Source organism: Metopolophium dirhodum, chromosome 4, assembly GCF_019925205.1.
Source record: "Metopolophium dirhodum isolate CAU chromosome 4, ASM1992520v1, whole genome shotgun sequence".
Lineage (NCBI taxonomy): Eukaryota > Metazoa > Arthropoda > Insecta > Hemiptera > Aphididae > Metopolophium > Metopolophium dirhodum.
Window position 1 is genome coordinate 32,986,363 of NC_083563.1, and position 12,689 is coordinate 32,999,051.

Sequence of the window (12,689 nt, forward strand, 5' to 3'; positions counted from 1 at the left end):
TTCTCGAACATAGTTCTTCTAATTTTTTCTACAGTTGACCACCCTAGTTCTTTTCGTTTGTTAAATGACTCAACTAACTTACTGTACAGCAGAGCGATATCCACCTTTGACCCACTCTAAACATAACAAGTTTGATTTCAGTAGACCAACCTAGTGATGTTTGTTCTAGTATTAGAATTTAGAGTGAATTGACGTACCTTATGAAATACCTTGTTTTAAATTTTCAATCCTTCAAAACTCAACATTTTATAAATTTGTAACTTTTGCAAATTTATAATATTATATTCGAAATAGACGCACATATGTGATGTATTAACATGTGTTTTATACGTGTATATTAATGGGCGCATACTTAAACAGTTGGCAGACTTTTTAATTCTTACGTAAGTAGTACAATTTAAAACAATATTACATAAAACTACCGCGGATAGGTATTATCTAAATAGCATTGCTATGGAGAAAATTAATAAATGCTAAATGCTAAATTATAATATGTACAATACATGAAATAAATTTATAATAATTTTAGATTTTATTCCTTAATAGGTTAGGTTATAGGTTAGGTTAAACGATATAATATGGGAATGCGTTCATTTTATTGGACAATGAAAATTGAACGTAAACGCGAAAGCGTTTGTTTTTTTAACAAACGTTCCAATTCCAAACACTGATTATTATATTTTATTATGTTTAACTATAGTTATATACTTATATTTGCACGACAATGACATTTTCGAATGCAATGTTTTTAACAAAAATGAACTCAACCTAACTTAGTGTATTGCTAATAGTAAAATACGAGAAAATAATATTAAATAAGAAGTTACTATAACAGCAATATACTTAGTAAAGGTCACACGCTCCAGCGGTGGTGGTAAAATTATTTTTTGTTACACCTGCACTGAAAGTTTAGTTTTCGATGACGGTTGAAGCGTTGGAAAGTGACCTTTTTTCGTCTAGCGGGCGGTATAGTGGGAATCCCCATAGTGCATTAGTGCCGGGTGGTAAAATGGAAATCCCAAAAAGTGCCGGGTGGAAAACTGGAAATCCCAAAAGTGCTGGGCGTATCCCCTTCACAGCCAGAAAACTGATCGATAAACGTGGAGGCGTGACAAAAAATAATATGACGTGTGGCTCGTGCCAGAGCCCAGAAGGCAATTTCAGTCTTGGGTGAAATGCGGCCCTCGCCTGGGGCTCGTGCGTCGCCTATCACTTCCAGCCATTACCAAACAATATACTAATGTCTTGGAGGTGGCGGTAAATTGTATCCGGAATCATTTTACCGCCACAGCTGCAATGTGTGTGACCAGGGCTTGCATTTGGAAAAAAAAATCCGTTTTATGTTATTTACAATTAAAACGTTACACCATTTTTTCGTTTATCGTTATTTAGAATTAAAACGTTATACAAGCTTTGCGTTTATCGTTTTATAGAATTAAAACGTTATACAAGCTTTGCGTTTATCGTTTTATAGAATTAAAACGTTATACAAGCTTTGCGTTTATCGTTACGTAGAATTAAAACGTTATACAAGTTTTGCGTTTATGGTTGTTTAGAATAGTGTCATTAGTGTTAATATCTATTAAATGTATTAATAATAACTGGCAATTAATAATGCTGGCAGATAATGGCCCGGGTACGGAGTATAATATAATCAATTTTAATGTTCGTATGAATGGAATAAATATTTTAACCAATATAACTTTTAAATAAATGGTTTTATATTATTTCGTTTTGCGTTATTTTTCGTCCAATGAAATTTTATAAATTACGTTTTGCGATATTTTACATTTAATGATATTTTATAAATTACTTTTTGCATTATGTTTTGTAATGATATAATATAATATGTTTTGTTCATCGTTATGTTTTATTTTGTGGTATATAATTCAGTGGCTACTATCCTCAAATAAATATGTATTGCTGAAAAAAATTGTGAGGACCCACCCACCAACAAAGTACAAACACCATTAATTAAAAAATACAAATTACCAATATTCAATCAGTGGGTCACATATTTTTGTTAATTTTTGAGCGATATCAAAATATAATTTACCTAATAATTTTTTTTTAAAACAATCTTTATTTTAGATTCTGAGTGGAGCAAGGAAGCTAGTGGTTTTACAATGGTGTTTTTTTTTTTTTATATCCTGTATTCAAATTTTCTACCAGAAGGAGTGCTTCGATTTCAACATTATAGTACCTTATCTTTTAGCAAATTGGATCAAGATGGTACTTTAAAGAGGTCATTTTTCGATTTTCTCAATAGTTATTTAATGCCACGGGAAAAACTACTGACAAATTACGAAAAACCACTTAAAATGGGATTTTAATTTCTAACACTTTGTTGATCACCCTAGCAACGAATAAAAATTATAATATTATAATGTTAATTTAACTTAAAGCCTATAATAAATAATAAAAATTAAAAAAATCCAGACTGATAAACCGTCTTCGCTCAGAATCGTTTTTCTTATACAATGATATTATATCATTGAATTCCAGTTTAATACAATCCATTATACATTGACTCACTTGTAACCTACTGTAGAGCGACATCCACTTACCCGTTTTTTATAAATTAGTTACAAAATAAATAATATATCTAATTGAAACAATTAAACAAACATTTTTTAAAGGAAAAAATATAACGTACATTTCGCCAGCTCCCCTAAATACAATTTTCGAAATTTTTCTTTTGCTAAACATTAGTGTGCCATTAGTGTGAATTTGTGCGACTATTTTCAGAATTTGTGCAATATTGGTTTAACCGTAAATTAAAAAATATTAAAGGGGGACTGGATGTTCGCTCGCCCCCCCCCCCATGGATAAAATTATAAATTTAAAAATTTTTCTAGATAGCTTACGGCACCGTCGAGTAAAAATTTTGCCAAAAAACAATTTAAAAAAATATTTGTTCTAAATAGGAATGGGATTGAAAACAGTTTTTAAAACGACGGTTATGTTACATAGATTATGCAACACATGGACTATAGGATCGCTGCCACTGATTTGATTATTTTTGATTATTGCTTTCCGTTAAAATTACTTTTACAAATTTCAATCGTTTTTTTTGTTAATTTATAACGTTATAATCATAACGCTATTATAACTTTTGTAAGCCCTGAAGGTTCCCAGTCTACAACTCATATAACTACCCAGTCTCAAACAAAATCCAAGTCCTACGTGTAATATCAAATGCCCCATGGTTTGTGCGAAACGAGGCACTGCACCAAGATTTTAAATTACAAACGATAAAAAAATACATTGAAGAACTTTCGGTTGGATTCTTCAGCCAGCTACAAAAAGCAAGTGGTCCACTACATTATGGGATGAATGCCCGCCCAACCAACCGCAGACTTCAACGTGGTCGTCCCCGCGACGTCATAATTCAGAAATAGCTATTTTTATTGTAATTATTGTATACTTATTTACTCATGTTTTTTTTTTGTTTTTTATCTTTTTATTTTAATTGTTGGTATATAAAAATCGTTACACTATAATCCTTAGTTCCAACTACTTATACCATATATCGTGATCCAATTTTCAAATGTTCAAAAATTAAATTTTACATACTTAAGTTTAGATGATGATTGTCAGGAAAACTTTAAATAATAAAGAAAAAAAAGCTCTGGAAGGGACCCTAAGATGTGTGCATTACACATTTTGAACGCGCGCGTTTTTGATAGCAAATATTTAATACCAATATTTTTTACTAATATTAATTGAAAAAAAAACCGAATGTTCTCAAACCGATATCTTTAATTGTATTTATATTATCCAAATAATAAAAACACTACGACACAGATAAAGTTTTTCCCAATGGGTTGTAGAATTTTGGTAATTTATTCTACTAAAAATTCAGAGGGAGTATAATAGTTGTCCGGCGCAAAACAGTTAATGCTATGACGCTATGTTGTACACTTGTTAGACGGAGACAACACATGCGGCCATACGGGTGTAAAGAACCATTAATGAATATTCAATTTCCATTCGATATCTGCCGGCTGGCAATCTATGTTGATATTGGTACGTGCATTGAACCACTGGGGCGATTATTATTTAATATTTTTAATACATTTTATTTCTTTTATATCATACATCAATTAAAATTATTATAATTATATTTTTAAATTTTTTATTTAATCTTTTTATACTAATTTCTTTCAAAATAATTTATGAAAGTGACAAAAATATAAGGTACATTATATTAAATTAACACGACGTGTTAAGTGAAGAACATTATTATTTTTGCTAATATAATAAATACCTAGAAAGTTTTTTCTAAAAGTCATTCCTAAAGTCATTTCAATTTTTCAATTGCTTTTGCTCACTTTGCGGCGTTTTGCATATTGCAAGTGTTTGTATTACTTGTAATATTATTATGGCATTGTATTACAAAAACGCTTTCAATAAGACTTTACTTAAGCTCGGAGTTATACACGGCGTTTTCCAACGCGTTTCGGGCGTCGCGTATTCCGCACTCCGCAGCGTTTTATACACGTCGTAGTTGATAATTGATAGCCCTCATTAGTCATTATTTTATTTTATTTTATTTTATTTTTATTTTTATTACTCGTCAATCATCGTATTATTGTAATTTGTTTTAGTCTATAATTATATGGGTACATTTTTTTCGTATTTAGCACAATATTATGGTATATTGATATATTCGTATATTCAAATACGAACTGCCGAACAGCTCAACAGCGGCGCACCGGGAATTTTCCGGGCTTCCCGGCGGTCCAGTTCGGCACTGCATATTCCGCATAGTTTTTTACTGCATCAGCTGTATCCGGGTGTATCCGTTGATACGTTCCGCCGTCTAAATTGTATACAATAAATACATTTTGGACTATGGTATAAACGCCGTGTTTTCTGTCACCAGGTCCAGTCCAATTTAAAAGCATGTAAAGTTGGCAATTTTATTGCTTCAGCGTTGCGGATGGCGGATATAAACGTAGCGGATCACTGTTCACTATCCGTCGTGTATAATAATTAATATGCATTCAAATATGAAAAACAATGAATATTGAATTAGACGGAAATAGTTGCGGAACACGCAGCGTACGGAACGCATCAGAAAAAGTCGTGTATAGCTGGCCGAGTAAGTAAAACAATAAGCTAATATTATATAGATCCATCTTTATTTGTTTTAATTTTCATCTGTTATCGTCGATAATTTTTCTTGAATTTTGATTTACGTAGATCGCTATTAGCTTTTGGATTGAATAATAATTATTTTATATGCTGACTTTTTGTTTATGTATTATTATTTACTATTGACTAGTGTACTTTAATGTTTGTACACACTACACAAAGAAAGGTAAAATATAAAAACTACACTATCAAAATATGTGAACGATTTTTAATGAATATCGAGTAAAGGGTAACGGCTTCCCTGCAGCGTTCAACAGTGTGGAACAGACAAAGTATTTTTCCTTTTACCTAATTTATTATAATATATACCAGACTTTTTATGCTTCGGACTTCCTTCCAACCGTTGACTTCCTATAATCCTATTTCCTGGACTTTTTCACCACGGACTTTTTGGCTGAGACATGATTGAGCATAAAACACCTTTTTTTGCGACACGATTGAGCTAAATTGTCGGTGTATCAAAGGAAATCGGAATACAAAAGAAAACTTACACGATTGAGAATAAAAACTCTGCAACGTTGCCATTTTCCATTTTAAACTATATTATACAAAAATATTTATTTAAATAATTTAAATAATTCTAAGTATAACATATCAAAAAAGAACATGATTTTATAGTCAATAATATAGTCGCATTTCATAAATCTGTTTGATAATAATAATAATGATAATTATGATAATAATAATAATAATAGTTATGAAAATAATAAAATCAAAATATGGTACGAATTAAAAAAAATACTGCATGGTTTATAAGTCAAGAATACTATAGAGTACCTATCAATCAGTGGTGGCTCGTGGGTGTTGGTGGTTAGGGTGCGACTTTAAGACTTTAAATATAACAGCGGTAGCCATAGGTATAACAAATTATTTAAATGTACGAAAACATACATCTTACCATGACAATGTAGATGTATTTTAATCATGCATCTTACTTTTTATATAGTCGCAGGTCGCAGTAGAAAATGAAAATGAAAATAATAATAATAGCGATTAGCAACCGACAACGCTGTTAGTTTTAAAAATAAATTACCCAATACAGTAATATCACAGAATAGATTAAATGCCGTCGGTCGTCCAAACCCGTGTGTTATAATATTAACATCGCAGCAACAATAAACGTACCCGCACGCACACGATTGCGCGCGTCGATGGTAAGTGTTATTACATAGGAATTCTGAATATTGCTTGTACGACGCTGCCGGTCGTCCAATATCCGTTTATAAGAACGCAGCTTAAACGTACCCGCACGCACACGATTGCAGCGCGTAGCTTATACATGCGTAATACGAATATTGTTCGGACGACGAAACGCTGCCGGTCGTCCAAACACTGCTCGTGCGTACGGCGTACCCGTTGTGCTCCCGGTATCTGAGAGAAATGACCAGAGAAACGAATTAAATGTTCACGACAATATTAATATAATGGACAAATGTAAAGTAGTTAGTAGTTTATAACTAGCGATCGTCCCGTCGTCCAAACCACGAGCCGCCGCCCGCCACTGAGGCTATCATGATTCACGGGTGATCGAACATTGATATTATTTCTATAATAATTTTGGAATAATTGTATATCTTAATTTTATTATCTTATATTTTCCCCCAATTTTAAATGTTTAAAACGTCGGAACTTTATTGTTCCGGAACTTATTTATTAATCGATAAAGCTGGGCTCAGCTCACGGCTCACGTCTGGTATCATAATAATTGGTGTGATAATACGTGAAAATCATAAATTACAAAATTTTGGCCACGTGAATGTGACGACATCGCATAAAATATTCTATGTTCAATCGTGTTGCTAAAAAGATATATATATGCTCAATTGTGCTTTACCGGACTTTTTATACCTCGGACTTTTTGGTAGTCTACCACGTAGGACATAACGTCAGATACCCACCTATGTCCGGGCCGGTACTCGGTAGTGACGCTAGACGCTGCAGGGAAAACGTACCTACCTTAACAAGAAATATTGTGTCCTTGGATAATAATATGTATTGCTTAATTTATTTATTTATAAATATACACAGCCACACAGGTACCTATTGGCTATTATATAAATGTATAAATGAGTTTTGTATTAGTATCCATAAATACCTAGTTATTTGGGTAAAATGTTTATATTTTTATATTATAGAAGAATTCGATTTAACTTGATTCTTGGTATCATATAATATCCGTTATTATTATTATATTATAAATTATAATATATTATGTACCTATTACTAGTATAAATACTAGTATTTATAACCAATGCATTTCTTATTATTTTTGAAATTTTAAAACTCGTGTAAAATTAAAATAAATATTTTAAAGTATGAATTTAATTTGAGATGAAATGGTTGTGCTAGAGATGCGGTTACCGATTTTTCCTTTTTTTTGTTCAAATATAACCTATAATAGTTAGTTTCCTTGGTATAGTGGTATTCACTCCATTACTCAAATATTAAAAGTTAGCGTTGCCATAATTTCATCAAGCAAATCCGGAACTGAGCAAAAAAAAAATAAAAAATATCATTGAATCATATTAGGTACCTATGTATTAAAAAAACGAGTAACGATATATTATTTTATACACTCATTTTACCATGCAAAAATAATAAAAATATTGTAAGAAAATATTCATTATTATTTAATAAATTATAAATTATAAAATTAATACTTTTTTTAATTATTCATAATATTATGGAGTTCTTAATGGCTAAAGAAAGCCCCCCAATTTGCACCACACGTGGAACACGCACAACAGTACAACACATACTTACTGATTGCCTAAAATACGAAGACCTCACAAAAAAAAATCAATCTGCCTGAACAATTATCCGAAATCCTGGGACCCGACGAAGATGCAAACAACAAAATAATAAATTTTCTAAAAATGTCTGATTTGTATAAACTTATTTAGCAAAATATCTTCATAATAATATTGTTTATAAAATAAAAAGTAATATTATGTTTCAAATCCATTTCTACCTCTTATTATAAAACTCCAAGTTTCAGAAAACACGTCACGAAAATAGCATTTTCTTTTAGGTGTCATAAATCATAATGACTAAAAGTGGAATACGCTGCAAATCAACAAATTACAATATACTATAGAATATTACTGATGTAGGTACTTACGTAATTAGTGTACTACTAGTCATTACTCATTAGTCTTTAACAATCGTGTCGACTATTGGTAAAATATAAAGTTAAAACATGTAAACTGGTAACACACTAACACGCAGTAACAGTGCACACGCGCTTGTTTGTTTCCCTCGAATTTTCCCAATACTATTATTTTATAATTAGCCTATGAATTTGGTGTAATCAGTCAATACTTTATCCCGTATAACATTTTGACTCTCAGTTAAAATTATTATTCAAAAAAATCATCGAAATTATTAAACAATTTTGAAATTTTTTCCCAAAACCGTACGGCGGTGACAGTTCCGGTTTTCCGGGACTTATGACAACCCTATTAAAAGTAACAATACAAAATTCAAAATAATATGCGAAAGTAGGTAACCGCTATATGCTACGCATTGCATAGATAAAGTGTACCAACGTCACTGGATGTGTTAAGTTTGAGTTCAATACGAATATACGATAAATCATTGTATACCATTATACAAAATAACTAATCTGATCGGTGACAGACCGTCAACCTTTATAACTATGGTATATTATTTTGTGATACAAGGGCGGAAGCCGGGAAGTGAGCTATTTCGGTCACAGGCGACGTGTGCGGCTACGTTCGCACAAGACACGTAGTCTTCTCAAACGAGCCCCACACGGGGTGCTTACTACCTACCTACTATTATTTGTCACACCTCTATCGTCGTATATATCTACATTGTGGCGTTCGCGTTCCATAATTTGAATATTGTTCTCGCTATTTCTTGGCATATAGATTCCCCTAACTGTTTCGTACATAACAACTCGGGATTGGGTAGTAACCAGTAAGTACAGACTATACTGTACAGTAAGTATTATAGTAACCCACCTACCGGCCGGTACCTATTTTATATATTAGACAAAACGTATCGGATAACGTTCGTCGTTCGTGTATTGATCCGATTTGAACAGTAACTTTTACGACGGCTGCGTAGCGGGAGATATCCATTTTACCACCGGTCGGAAAAAAATATTATTTACTGTCCGCTGAATGGAAAAAGGTTATTAACCACAGCTTCAACCAGCGTCGAAAAATAATTAAACTTTTGGTGTAGGCGTGACAAAATGTAAATTAGTACATTTTATTGTTATAATAGGTATTATGTTTGTAATTGTATTGCTATAATAGTAATTTATTATACACTTAGTACTTTAGTTGTACGGTAGGTTGAATTAATTTTTTCCGAAAATATCACATTTGTTATAAATTATAATATTATTATTAATTATTATGATGGTATAATTATTTTATATTTACTTAGGTACCTATTATTATTTATTGATATTACAATTTGAGTAAATATTGACTAACCATAGAACGGTGTGAAATGTGAATAAGTTATTAGTTGTATAAATAGATAATAGCTTAAAATAAATGTATATATTTGAAAAAAATGTGTGTAATCGTTTATTAATACACGTAAACAAATAATATTTTTGAATTATAACAAAAAATCTATTTTTTTTTTTATTATATCTCTATTTTTCTGATAAAATCCGATTTCGTATTTATTTAAAATAGTATATATTTATATCATATACATTGTTGCTATTCAATTTTAAGGACGTCGCACCCACGTGTGTTGTCACTGTCTCACACACGTACGACATAGGACATTTTCGTTCGCTAGTTTATGAGCATTTTCAAACACTAATATTTTTCATACTAATAACTCACTTAAAAATTAAAATATCGTAAAAAACCAACTTGAGAACACAGATAATGTTGTTACGTAAAAATTTGATAATAATATGTCAATTTGCTCTAATATCAAAAATTACAGCACTATGCCACTCTATTGAAACAAGCAAACGAAAATTTGCTATGTCGTACGTGTGTAAGCCCTAGACAACACATGCGGGTCCTCTTAATACCGACTTACTGCAGAAGGGTGTTCGTGCCATTCGCGGTATAAATATTAAATACCTATAAATATTTTGGAAATTTAATTGTGTTGATGTATATTATAATAATAATTAATAATATACGTAAACGTATACTATTACTAAACGTATTAAATTACTACAAAATAACTAAAATCATTACCTATTCTGTGTTTAAATATCTAATTTCGTGCTAATCTGAACTTCAAATGTTTATAAAATAAAACGTGAAATATTGTACCAACGCATTTCAAATATTTTTATATTGCTAAAAGACAACTTAAATAATATGTGAGATCTTGTACTAAATTTACATAAAACACTAAAACAAATAGGTACATTCGTAATTTTCGTGATTCATCATTCAGCTAGGTCAAAACGTCTGAACGCAAATTTTTAATGTTGTACGTTTGTAAGACAGTGACGAGTAACAACACAACATATTATGCAAATGTGCCAGCCTCTTAATTTATTTTTAGTATTGTAAAAACATTTAATATTATTGAAACAATTAATCGATAAAAAAATATACTTATATGGTTATAATATTATAATTTAGTATAATTTGTTAGGTATTGAAATTTGAAAAACTGTCTGTTCAAGCGTAAATAAATACATACCTACTTATTAATAAATAATAATTAATAAGTACTAATTATTTACTTATTAATAATTACTGTAATTATTACAAAGTATAAAGTCCTAGAGACTAGAAACTAGTGTTGGAATATACTGTCAAGTGTCAAGCAAAATACTACATTTAATATTTATACAGGTAGAAGAGGCAGTAAGTAATAAGTATGGCGTGCGTGTCTTTCTTCTATAAAGCAATGGAAATTCACTTTTTTCATTGTTAAAATGACGTTACACGGATATTTATTGTATACGTCTTACAAGTGCTTAGCATACCAAATTTAAGCTCAGCAGATCACGTTTAATTCGGTTAGTTAAAAAATTAGAGTGAATCGACCTATTATGAAACAGGATGGTAGTATGGTAGTATGGTACGAACATTATCTGTGTTTGTATGTGGTTATCGTATATTATAAATTATTACGATAATTCAGTTTTTAAGTTAGTTATATGAGCATTTCTAATTTACACTATATTTTATACGCATAACTTGCTAAAAAATTTAACTATCGTAAAAACCCCATTTACAAACAGAAATAGTTTTCTTACCATCAAGTTTTAAACGCAATCTGCTGTGCGTAAATTTGTTATGACTTATGTTACGCTTACGCACTTGTAAGACGGAGACAACAAGTTACCGTGTAGAGTGTCATCTTAACCGTTAATATAATATTTGAACAAAAATTATAAAATTATTATTTTACTCAAAAATATTTACAATTAATAAATTCATAATTATACATTATGTCAGGTTTATACTTAACAATTTTACATGTATACTATTAGTATATATGACATTCATTAATCTATATTTAATCATACTGAGTGACTGAGTGTAATACAAAATATATACGATTTACAATGATTAATTAAAAATTTTCATAGCACTGTATAGTTTATAATTGTCACAAAACCATGATTCAATCCTAAAAATAATTAATTTTTTTCTTACGGAACTCATACCGATGTAAAGAAAATAATTAAAAAGAAATTGTGGTCAAATGTATATCGTTTTGTAAAACGTCATTTTATATTATATTATCAACGTGTTAACGACCCAGCGTTGAGTATACTGAGATGATATTACAATGTACATGATAACGTAGATGTCTATATTTATTTATAATTACTAAAACAGTAAAACACCAAGACCATGGCTTAAAAGTAATTAATAAAAAGTATTTAGTCATGACCAAGATTAGGTATAGATAATAGATATAATATTATTTCGTAGATTATTCCTAAAACAAATAAGAAATATTATGGTTCATCATTCAAAAATTCTCGTCGAAAAGCCAATCTACCGTGTTACTATAATACAACCATTCGTAGCGAATAGTGATAATAATAATAAGTATTAAATAAGAACACTTCCGAGGACGAAATAAATAAATGCAACTGCTACCGAAATAGTTAATCGTTTAATGTTTGGGTCGTGAGACGAAAAAACAGCTCTTAATTTCCCAAGTACCTTCCGATAAAGGAACGTCATTTTATAATATTGTCATATTATGACGTAATAACGAAACAGACCACAGGATAAAAGGGTAAAAAAAAAAGAAAATATGTCAATATTCAATTCCGGAGCGTTATATTATGTTGCCATGGTGTTTTGGTGTAATCTACGACGGACGAAATAAATTACAACAATATAAAGCAACAATAATAAATGTTCAATTTATTGTAATATTAGACATAGGAAAAACAATATTATTTTATCGTCGCGGGTCTATAATTAAAAATAATAACGAATGTCGTCGCGTACGACCGGTTGATGGGGTGTGCCGGTGTGGTGCGGTGCGGTGCGGTGCCGTGCGATGCGCTGCGACGCGGTACGCTACGGTGGCGGGTGCTG